General features: G+C 44.5%; 1 long non-coding RNA gene across 2 annotated transcripts; it reads right to left on the bottom strand.

Moving 5' to 3' along the window:
* Window positions 1–1,387: 1,387 nt before the first annotated feature.
* Window positions 1,388–9,330, bottom strand: LOC102399839. 2 transcript variants are annotated; one of them, XR_006551752.2, is made up of 4 exons: window positions 8,468–9,330; window positions 7,611–7,696; window positions 2,935–3,077; window positions 1,388–1,647 (listed from the first exon to the last, which is right to left on the bottom strand). It is a non-coding gene; the product is annotated as an uncharacterized LOC102399839 (long non-coding RNA). The 2 variants fall into 2 exon arrangements; XR_006551751.2 differs by lacking the exon at window positions 2,935–3,077 and having other exon boundaries at window positions 8,468–9,329.
* Window positions 9,331–10,369: the final 1,039 nt, after the last annotated feature.

Genomic DNA, 10,369 nt, shown 5'->3' with positions numbered 1-10,369 from the left:
GGACTGACCAGGTCGTCCTCAAACCCATCTGGGCAGGACAGTGTCTCTGCTATCACAGGCCACTGCCACCTAGAGATACACAAAACCAATGGCTCAGTGCCAAATCTCTGTCACCACCATAAATCATGTCTGAACCATTCCTGAACCTTAGCATGGCTCCCTCAAGATCCAGCATGGGAGATGGTAGAGCCTGGGCAACTGCGCCAAGGTCATAGTCCAGCTCCCTAATGGCCCTGGGGCTGGGAGAGAGATTCTCCCTTTTGCCTTCCATCATGAAGGAAGAAGGATCTGCACCCAAGACAGGATTTCCCAAAACTAGAATCAGGGTATGGCTTGCTGAGCTGCCCTAAGAAATGATAAATGTCTACTATGACTTTCTAATACTGTATGGTATTATAAATCAATATGTGTAAATGAAATGTGTTTGAACTGACTCTGTTAAAAAATGAAGAAATTCTGTGTGTGTGAGTGTGTGTAAACATGAAGTTTGCCAACAGCAAGCAAGAAGGAAGATTTCAAAAGAAAATCAAAAGCCACAGCTCCAAAGATTGTAGCACAGAGGCCAGAGAGCCAGAACAAGCACTATATCCCAACCTTTGGAGAACCATCTGAGGAAGAGCTGGGAGTTTCTCCTGGGCTGGGACAGGGCCTGGGCAAGAGCTGAAAACCTCCCTTCCACCAGGTCCAGAGAAGCTCATGACACAGGGGCCTCCAGTAAAAGTGGGAACTGAACAGAGGAAGCAAACCCTCACAACCAGGACCCCCCCACCCCCAGTCACACTCTTGGAACAACAGCTGAAGGGTGGCAGTGGTGGTCTCTGGTGCAGGAAGTTGCTATTTTAATCTGAAATATTCATTTCCTAAACTTTCATCGGAAGGACTGATGCTGAAGCTGAAGCTCCAATACTTTGGCCACCTGATGTGAAGAGCTGACTCATTGGAAAAGACCCTGACGCTGGGAAAGATTGAGGGCAGGAGGAGAAGTGGGCAACAGAGGATGAGATGGTTGGATGGCATCACCAACTCAATGGACATGAGTTTGAGCAAACTCTAGGAAATGGTGAAAGACAGGGAAGCTGGGCATGCTGTGGTTCACAGGATCACAAAGAGTTGGACAAGACTGAGCAACTGAACAACAATAAAAAACTTTCTACATTAAACATGTGTGGCTTTTATAATCAGGAAGGAAAGGGTTAAAGAAGCCAAGCAAACTCCAGTGGAAACTGTCCTTTCCTTTTCTCTTCCTGCCAGAATAAATAAATCATCTTAGGATAACAATTAAGAACTAAATGGACAAGAGGGAATATGTTGCTGCTGTGTGTATGTAAAAGACAAAACTGAGCAAATTGTACACCTGGGAGAAACCAGAACTCAGTCCTCAGGGTTAGGTGAGAATTGGGTTGGGTTGGTTGTCAATTTAATTGCTCCAAATTGGGCTCTCACTTTGCAACAAAACAAGACAAAAACAAAACTTTTTATTTGGCTTGTCAGGGATCTCTCTTTAAGGGTCTATATCTCTTCTCCAGTCTCCTTCCCCAGTCGCACTCATACTTTCCTGGGAGACTCCTCTCCTCTCCAGAGCAGCCCATCAAGCCCCATAGAATGTGTGCAGATGGTTTTGCTGCTATCAAGAATGGCTTCTGGAATCTAAAAGAGACAAAGGAACTTATTTACAAAACAGACTCACAGACATAGAAAACAAATTTATGGTTACTAAAGGGGGAAGGGGAGGTAAGGGACAAATTATGAGTTTGGGATTAGCAGCTGCAAACTACTGTATATAAAATAGATAACCAAGAAGGACCTACTGTACAGCACAGAACGCCATATTTAATATCTTGTAATAACCTATAATAGAAAAGAATCTAAAAAAGAAAAAAAAGTATATGTAAATCACTTTACTGTACACCTAAAAATAATACAACATTGTAAATGAACTATCCTTCAATTTTTTAAAAGAAAACAAAGAATGGCTCCTGGGACAGTATGGACCTGAAGCAGGGCCATCTCGCAGAAGGTTGGGCACCAAGGACCAGGCCTGCAGAATTCACGAGTCCTCAGAAGGGTGGCAAACTCCCTGCATATTCTAGACACCAGGCAGACCAGGGAGGAAACCAATCCAGAGAAGGATGGTGGGTGGTGTGATGTGAGGAGTGCAGAGCAGTTCATGTCTAAGAAATCTGTCTGAGATGTGGCCAGGAGAAGCCTCAGGAAAGTGGCAGAATCTGCGAAATCAGAACTGAGACTCAGGCTCTGTCTTCAGGCACCATATGTCCAGCCAAACCCAGGCCTTCAGGGAATTGTCCCTACCTTGTCCACAGGCCACATGCTCCGAACTTGACTTCTTAAGCCAACCACTCTACCCATTCCACACCTCACTACGTGTTCTGGCCTCTCTTACTGTCCCTGTTTCCTTGCTGTCACTCCAGTCCACAGCTAAAAAGTGATTCGGAGTACCCCCGTCTCTTCTTTACTGGACACAAATCAAAGATAAGAGGTGGTAGTGAAAGGGTTAGCACCTTGACGCAATTCTCCCCCTATGCAGTCAGAGGAATCGAAAGAGCACTGAATAAAAAAAGAATTATATAGATAAATAGTGGCAAATCGAGGAGGGGGATAGGGGAGTGGTCCCCCCAGGTGAGGAGGAATATTTGGAATTGTCAACGCATGGTGATAACAAAAAGCAGACTGACTTGTCTTTGGTTCTATTACTGTTTTAAAGTTCTCCATAGACAATGCATCTCTTTATTCCTTGCACCCAGAGCAGACCAGTCCAACACCCCTTGGTACTGACCAGCTCTCTGAAACTTTCCATGTTATGAGCAAATTTGCACTTCTGCAGTTTTTGTTAAGTCTTTGATTTCTCTATCCATAAAATGGCATCCACAGTGGGAAGCAACTGAAAGCTATCACGGGGGAAGGTCACATACAAACCCATGCTGGAGGAGGTTTAGACAACATCTGGTCTAACCCTCTCATTTCACAGTGACGAAAACAAGTGTAGAGAGATGATGTGAGTTAGTGGCAGCGCTGGTCTTGACCTCAAGTCTTCTGGGGCTCTGTATACAGGACTGTATCTTGTACAGAAGGGGGCACAGTTAGTTCAGGATTTTATGGTTATTATAGGTCCCTTTCCCAATTCAACCAAGAACTTCCTCTTAACTACTAAGGGTTCTAACAGTAATACACTCTCTGCCTGAGTCCCAAGACAGCCTTCTCAGAGCAGGGTCAAAACCCCTTGCTTCCCTTATAGCCACCTGATTACAGACTTGATGGCCCCATGAATTCTACTCATAGAATGTCTCTGCATCATCACATAAAAATGTGAGAAGAAATCCCCTCTGGAGGCATGTGGTCTATAGGGTCAACGTTTCCTGTGCTACTCCAACTTTTATAGCTTTCTCCATTGGCTGCTCTGTGCAACTCGAAGTATTAATCACTCTGCACCCTGCATTCTAAAGCCAGAGCTTTCCTGAAACCTCCAAGTTTCTCTCTGTTCCACCATTCTTGCAACTTCAGCCCCTTGGGGGACAGCGAGCTTGGTGAAAAACTCTAGCATATCAGACCCTCAGTTACATTTCTATTCTGCTACTCTTGGTCAGAAGGGAGTTTCTTTCTCCAGTCCCCTGTGATACTGAGATTGCCATGATGGCCACAGGTGCTCTCAAACAGCAAATTTGACATCAGCCAGAATATAATCTTTGTTGCCATCGCAGCAAATCATAACCAGGCACACTCCATGAGCAGGCTCAAGTCTTTTCCCATTGTCCATTATTTTTAGATTATCCATGCCATTCTTCTCATTAGGCCAAGTCATTAAGAGTTCACGGTTGGTGTGGCTGAATCACTGCCCAAGTGACTCAGTCTCAGATTAAAAGAAGAAAAAGGACTTGTTAATTCACCATTGCTTAGAGAATAAAGTCTCAACTCTCTAGCAGGACATTCAAGGACTTTTCATGAACTAGCCTTAACCAATCTCTCCACCTCTATCACCCATCATCACCGTGGAGCCCTGCTGTTTCTACCTCATACCTACTTTCCATGTCGAATGCCCACTCATCCTCCAGGACTCAACTTAAGTCACCTTCTCCAGAGCTCTACCTTGACCTCCATTCTAGACTTATCACTTTGTGATCATCTGTCTCCTTGTCTGTCTCCTCCACTAGACTGTAAGCTCAAGGAGGAGCTCCACTGCATGGTAAATGTGAGGCCATGGATAAGTACTTGAAACTCTAATTTGCAATTTCATCACTTGTAAGTGAAAACACAGTTCTTAAGAGGAATACATGAGTTAATAAATATTAAACACTTAGAAAATATCTGCTATTATTATGATCAGTATTCAAACCACAGAAAAGGTTAATAATTCTTGGTCTCCCCAGTATCTAGCCCAATGTCTGAGACACAAAAAATACTCAGTAATCACTTGTTGAGTAAATTAATAAGTGAATGTGTTCCATCCAAATCTATTTTCTGTTTCCTAAACATTCCATGTCCTTTATAACCCTTTGCTCTTACACACTCTGTTTGGAAAGCTGGTTCCTCCCCACCCCATCTTACACCTACCCATTTTCTACCTGGTGAACTGTTACTTATCCTTCAAGACCAAGAACAACTATCACCTCCTCTTTTCTACCATCCCAGACTCCCCTGAAGCAAATTTATCTAAGCTTACACAGAACTTTGTTCATAACCATATTATCACGCTCATGGCATTGTCTTACAATCATTGTAATGTGTGTGTGTGTGAGAGAGAGAGAGAGACAGAGAGAGAGAGAGAGAGCGTGCATATGCTCAGTCCCTCAGTCCTGTCTGACTCTGCAACCCCATGGACTGTAGCCTGCCAGGCTCTCTGTCCATGGAATTTTCCAGGCAAGAATAATGGAGTGGGTTGCCATTTATTTCTTCCTCCAGGGACCCTTCCCGACCCAGGATCAAACCTGCATTTCTTGCACCTCTTGCATTGGCAGGCAGATTCTTTACCACTGAGCCGCCTGAGAAGCCCTATTGTAATGTTTGCTTATGTGTTAATCTCTCCCTCTTCACAGTGAGCTCTCCCAGAGCAATGATTGATTTATGTATCCCCTGGCCCCAGTAACTAGCATTATGCTGGCACACGTTAGGCACTTAACAGGCAAAGAGGAGATTCCCGAACAAGTCCAGACGTTGATCCCAGTGTCACAGAGACGGTAAAACAAAAGAGCCTAAGGACTTTCAGGCTCTAAAAAAGCCTCTCCTGGGAGGCAGGGAATCAGGCTGTGTGCTTGGAGTGATGTTGCCATTTCTTAAATTTCTGTTACTTACTGCAACAGAATAAAACCCAGACTTATAATAATGAAATAAATACCATACTCCTCTCCAACAACAAGAAAAACTCAAAAAAGAAAGAAGCATCATCCACTATCCTATTTAACTAACAAATCTACTGCTTTCATTTTTCTTTGTTCCTCTATAGCACTTTATTTATATGCACATATGATTTTACATAGTTACACTTATTATGTAGACACAATTTGACATTCTGCCTTTTTTACTTAATCATCTCTCATAAGCATTTTTCCAAGTTACTATACTGTCTACAAAATCATCTATTCTGGCTACATAATATTCCATTTTGTTGTTTCTAAATTACAACTATTAAATATTATGCCAAATATATTTTCACCTAGAGCTTTTCTTCTTCTAACTGATGGTATTTTTCAAACATTTCTGCCTAAGATTTCAGTATTTTCCTAGGGGCTTTGACAAAAGAGCTGACTTTTTAAGTCCCGGCACACAGTTAAGTCAAAGCATAGAAAAATAGTTCTCAACCTCTGGATATGCTTTTGAATCACCTGAGGATTTTTTAAAACTACTGATATACAGACCCAACCCAGATCAAATGAGTCAGAACCAGAGAGTGGAGTAATAGAATGTTTTAAAAGGTCTTCAGGTGGCTGCAACACGAAGAAGGATCAAATCAATGAGAACCACTGGTTCTATCAGGACAAAGAATTAGCGAGAGCATCATGACCAGCAGCTTGATGGGTTTTTGTTCTGGAACAGACACTTTGATGTCCCCTGCTGGACCAAGGAAATTAGTGTTATACAGAGGGCTGTTGGAGGCTCATGGGATAAACCTGATCAGTCATACAGCCATTCATTCAATAAGTGTCTACCGAATACCAAACTGAACAAAATTGCACCCCTGAATTCCAGTCAAATATATCCAATGGCCTAATCTGTGTTTCTGCCTGGATATAAATAAGACATGTTGAACTTGGCATGTCCAAATACTAATACCTAATTTATCCTGATCAAACCAGATGTTCCAGTAGTCTTCCTCATCTCAATGAATGGGAACTCCTACCTCCTGACTGCTCAGACCCAAGACCTTGGGATCATAACTGGTGTCTTACCAGTCACATCCTACATTCCAACTCATCAGTGAGTCCTATGGGTTTTCCCTTCAAAATATATTCAGAATCTAGCCACTTCTCACCACGTCCACCCAGTATCATCCTGGTCCAAGCTATCAAATATCCCTTGCCTAGATTATTGCAATAGTCTCTGAAGTAGTCTAATTCACTAAAAACGGTTGCCTTTTGCAGACTCTACTTCACAAAGCAGCCAGAGTGATCTTTTAAAAACATAAATCTGATCATATCAGACTAAAACTTTCAATGTCTCTCTATCTCACTTGGGGTGTGATGGTTATGTCAGCTTGACTGAGCCACAGAAAGACAAGGCATTCATTCAAACATTATTTTGGCTGTGTCCGTTTGGGGTGTTCCTGGATGAGATTAACATTTGAATCAATAGAAGTAGAGTCTTAAGTAAAGCAGATTTCCCTCCCTAATGTTGGTGAGCCTCATCCAATCCCTTAAAGGCCTGAATAGAACAAAAAGGCTGAGGGAACTCTTGCCTAATTGCTTGCACAGGGACATCAGTCTTCCTGCCTTCAGACTCCAACTGAAACACTGGTTCTTCCTGGGTCTCAAACCTGTAGACTCATAGACTGGACCCTTCACTTGGGTCACCAAGTTGCCAAGAGCAGATCTTGGGACTTTTTAGCCTCCATAATTACAAGAGCTAATTTCTTATAATAAACAGTAAACAAGGGTTCAGGAGAACGCTGATAGATAAACACAGTAAAATCCCAAGTCCTAATCTAGACCTTCACGTCTATCAGACTTCCCCATCACTGTCTGACCTCTTCTTCCTCTCCCCCGCTAAGCACTGCACTCTGGTGGCTCAGACTTTAAGGAATCTGCCTGCAAGGCAGGAGACCTGGGTTCAATCCATGGATCAGGAAGATCCCTGGAAAAGGAAATGGCAACTCCCTCCATTATTCTTGCCTGGAGAATCCCCTGGACAGAGGGCTACAGTCCATGAAGTTGCAAAGAGTCGGACACACTGAGTGACTTTCACACTTTCACTTTCAAGCCAGACATGCTCCTGCCTCAGGACCTTCGTACCTGCTGTTTCTTCTGCCTGAAAAGCTCTCCCACATGGCTCACTCCTTCACTTTCTAAAGGTCTATCTCAGCTCAACCACAGCTCACTAAAGAGAACCCCCTTGGTATACACAACCCCACAGAAAAAATAGCAACCCATCCCCGTATGACGTACCTTCATCTTCCTCCTCCGCTTGCAGTTTCTCTATTGTACTCTCGACTGCCTGATGTATTAAATATTTGTTTGTTTGCTGTCTTTTCCTGTAAACCCAGATACATAATACATTAGGTAGTGATAAGTGCTATAAAGAAAAGTAAATAGGGGATATGAATAGAACATGAGAGGGTGTTGTTTCCAACAGGCCATTAGGAAAGGCCTCCCTGAGGGAATGTACAGGAAGTGACAGAACCAGGTGACAGAACCAGAATTGAAAACAAGAAAGACGCTGTGAACACAGTGCCCCACTCTTATCGCCTTATCATTCTTTTTTTATTATTATTATTTATTTATTTCGGCTGCACCAGGTCTCAGTTGTGGCATGAGAAATCTTAGTTGTGACATGGGGGAACTAGTTCCCTGACCAAGGATGGAACCCAGGCCCCCCGCATTGGGATCATGGCGTCTTAGCCACTATACCACCAGGGAAGTCCCCCCTCCCCCCCACTTCATCATTCTTTATTCAGATAAAAGCCAGGGGTATCCTTCATCGAGTGCAGCAGCCCTCACCTGAAGTCCTCTCTGGCTACATGTGGGGCGTTGTAGCCTCTGGGACAACGTCAGCAAGGAGTTGGGGAATCAGCACCCTGTCTCCCTCCTCTTCTGGTGGGCAAGTCTGAGGCCTGTTCACGAGCAGCTCCCAGAGGACTGAGCCCGCTCGCCCACATCCGTCGGTCACCAAGGCCATGCAAGCTTCAACAACACCTTGCATCTGCCTCCCTCCCTTCTGTACCTACCTGTGCTTCCCACTCCTTGGACTCACTGGCACTGAAACCCTTATCTCAGGATGTAGCCTAAGACAGAAAAGAGCTCACCTGGTTCCTAGTGACTTCTCAGCTTTCAGCCGGAGGACCTGTGGGAGCGACCCACAGGGAAGGAGGCCTCTGCTGGGGGAAGGGCTGTGCCGCACCCACGGACTGCAGGCACAGGCAGTCTGTCGGGTCAGTGCTCAGCTGTCTAGGGGGCGGCTCTTGACCCAAGCATTTCACACCACCAACCACACAATAGAGTGTGATATTCAAATGAGGTTGAGGTCCTACAGAGAGAGGGCGGCTGCACAGGCCTGGTGGTGAATTTATAGAAGTGGATTAGCCCAATCTGCATACTAAACAGCATGTAAATTATGTTATTTCAACCCATAAGTTTAGACATGTCCATGGGAATAAAAATTTATGACAGTGATAAGATGCATGGTTGGTGTAAATAAGCTAACCCAAGCAAAATGTGGGGAAAATGCTATGGAAATTCTCCAAATTAAGTGAGTGATACCAGCCCCACCTTTCCACAGGAGAAGGGGAAGCTGACCTCTGGCCCTGGGGCTGCCATTTCAATGCTGTTTCCAGTCACTGCAGAGAAAGACAGGGAATGGTCAGTGTTCAGAGGTGGCTGCAAGCCCTGCCATTGAAGAGGGTCAGTCTTAGAGATGGGAGCAGAAATCACTCCAAGATCCAGGAAAAATGCTCTCAATAATAGTAATAATAGCAAAGAATAATAATATAATAGCCGATATTTTTGAGGACTTACTATGTGCCTAAAATACTTCTGAGCCCTCTATGTGGTCTACTAATTTAATTCTTATAATTTAGTACTAATAGAGATAGGTACTATTATAATACAAATAGAGATAGGTACTATTTTGAATCTTATTTTTTAAATTTATCTATTTATTTATTTTTAGTTGTGCTGGGTCTTTCTCGCTGTGCGGGCTTTCTCTAGTTAAGGTGGGTGGGGGCTACTCTTTGTTGCGGTGCCCGGGCTTCTCATCACGGCAGCTTCTCTTGTTGCAGAGGACAGGCTCTAGGTTCACGGGCTTAGCAGTTGTGGCACACGAGCTTAGTTGCTCTTAGATCTTCCCACACCAGAGGAACCCGTCCCTGCATTGGTGTGGGTGCACTGCAGTTATGTCCGACTTTTTGTGACCCTGTGGACTGCAGCCCGCCAGGCTCCTCTGTTCATGGGATTCTCCAGGCAAGAGTATTGGAATGGATTGCCATGCCCTCCTGCAGGCGATCTTCCGGACCCAGAGATTGACCCTGCATCTCTTTTGTTTCTTGCATTGGCACGCAGGTTCTTCACCACTAGCGCCACCAGGCAGATTCTTATCCGCTGTACCACCAGGGAAGTGCTGCTGCTGCTGCTGCTAAGTCACTTCAGTCGTGTCCGACTCTGTGCGACCCCATAGACGGCAGCTCACCAGGCTCCGCCTTCCCTGGAATTTTCCAGGCAAGAACACTGGAGTGGGTTGCCATTTCCCTCTCCAATGCATGAAAGTGAAAAGTGAAAGTGAAGTCGCTCAGTCGTGTCCGACTCTTAGCGACCCCATGGACTTCAGCCCACCAGGCTCCTCTAATATTTTTTAAAAATTTGATGACACCTCAAGGCATTCAGCATATTAGTTCACAGTCCAAGGATTGAACCCAGGCCCCAGGAGTGAAAGCGCCCTGTCCTAACCACTGAACCACCAGGGAATTCCCTATGAATCCTATTTTAATCTGAACAAACTGAAGCTCAAATTCCAGCATGTAGTAAGTAGTAGAACTGCCCTCAGACAGCGTGACCCCAGAGCCTGCATACTTAATCACAATGCACTTACCTTACCGTTGAACATCATGCTGAAAGGAATTTAAGGAGTCATTTATTTCAACCGTCTCACTTTAAGATGAGGAAACTGAGGCCAACAAAACTTGGTGACTTGCCCAGGGGAAATGGCAGAGCCA

The sequence above is a fragment of the Bubalus bubalis genome, chromosome 6 (genome assembly GCF_019923935.1).
Source record: "Bubalus bubalis isolate 160015118507 breed Murrah chromosome 6, NDDB_SH_1, whole genome shotgun sequence".
NCBI classification, from domain to species: Eukaryota; Metazoa; Chordata; class Mammalia; order Artiodactyla; family Bovidae; genus Bubalus; species Bubalus bubalis.
This window is presented reverse-complemented; position numbering and strand designations above follow the sequence as displayed.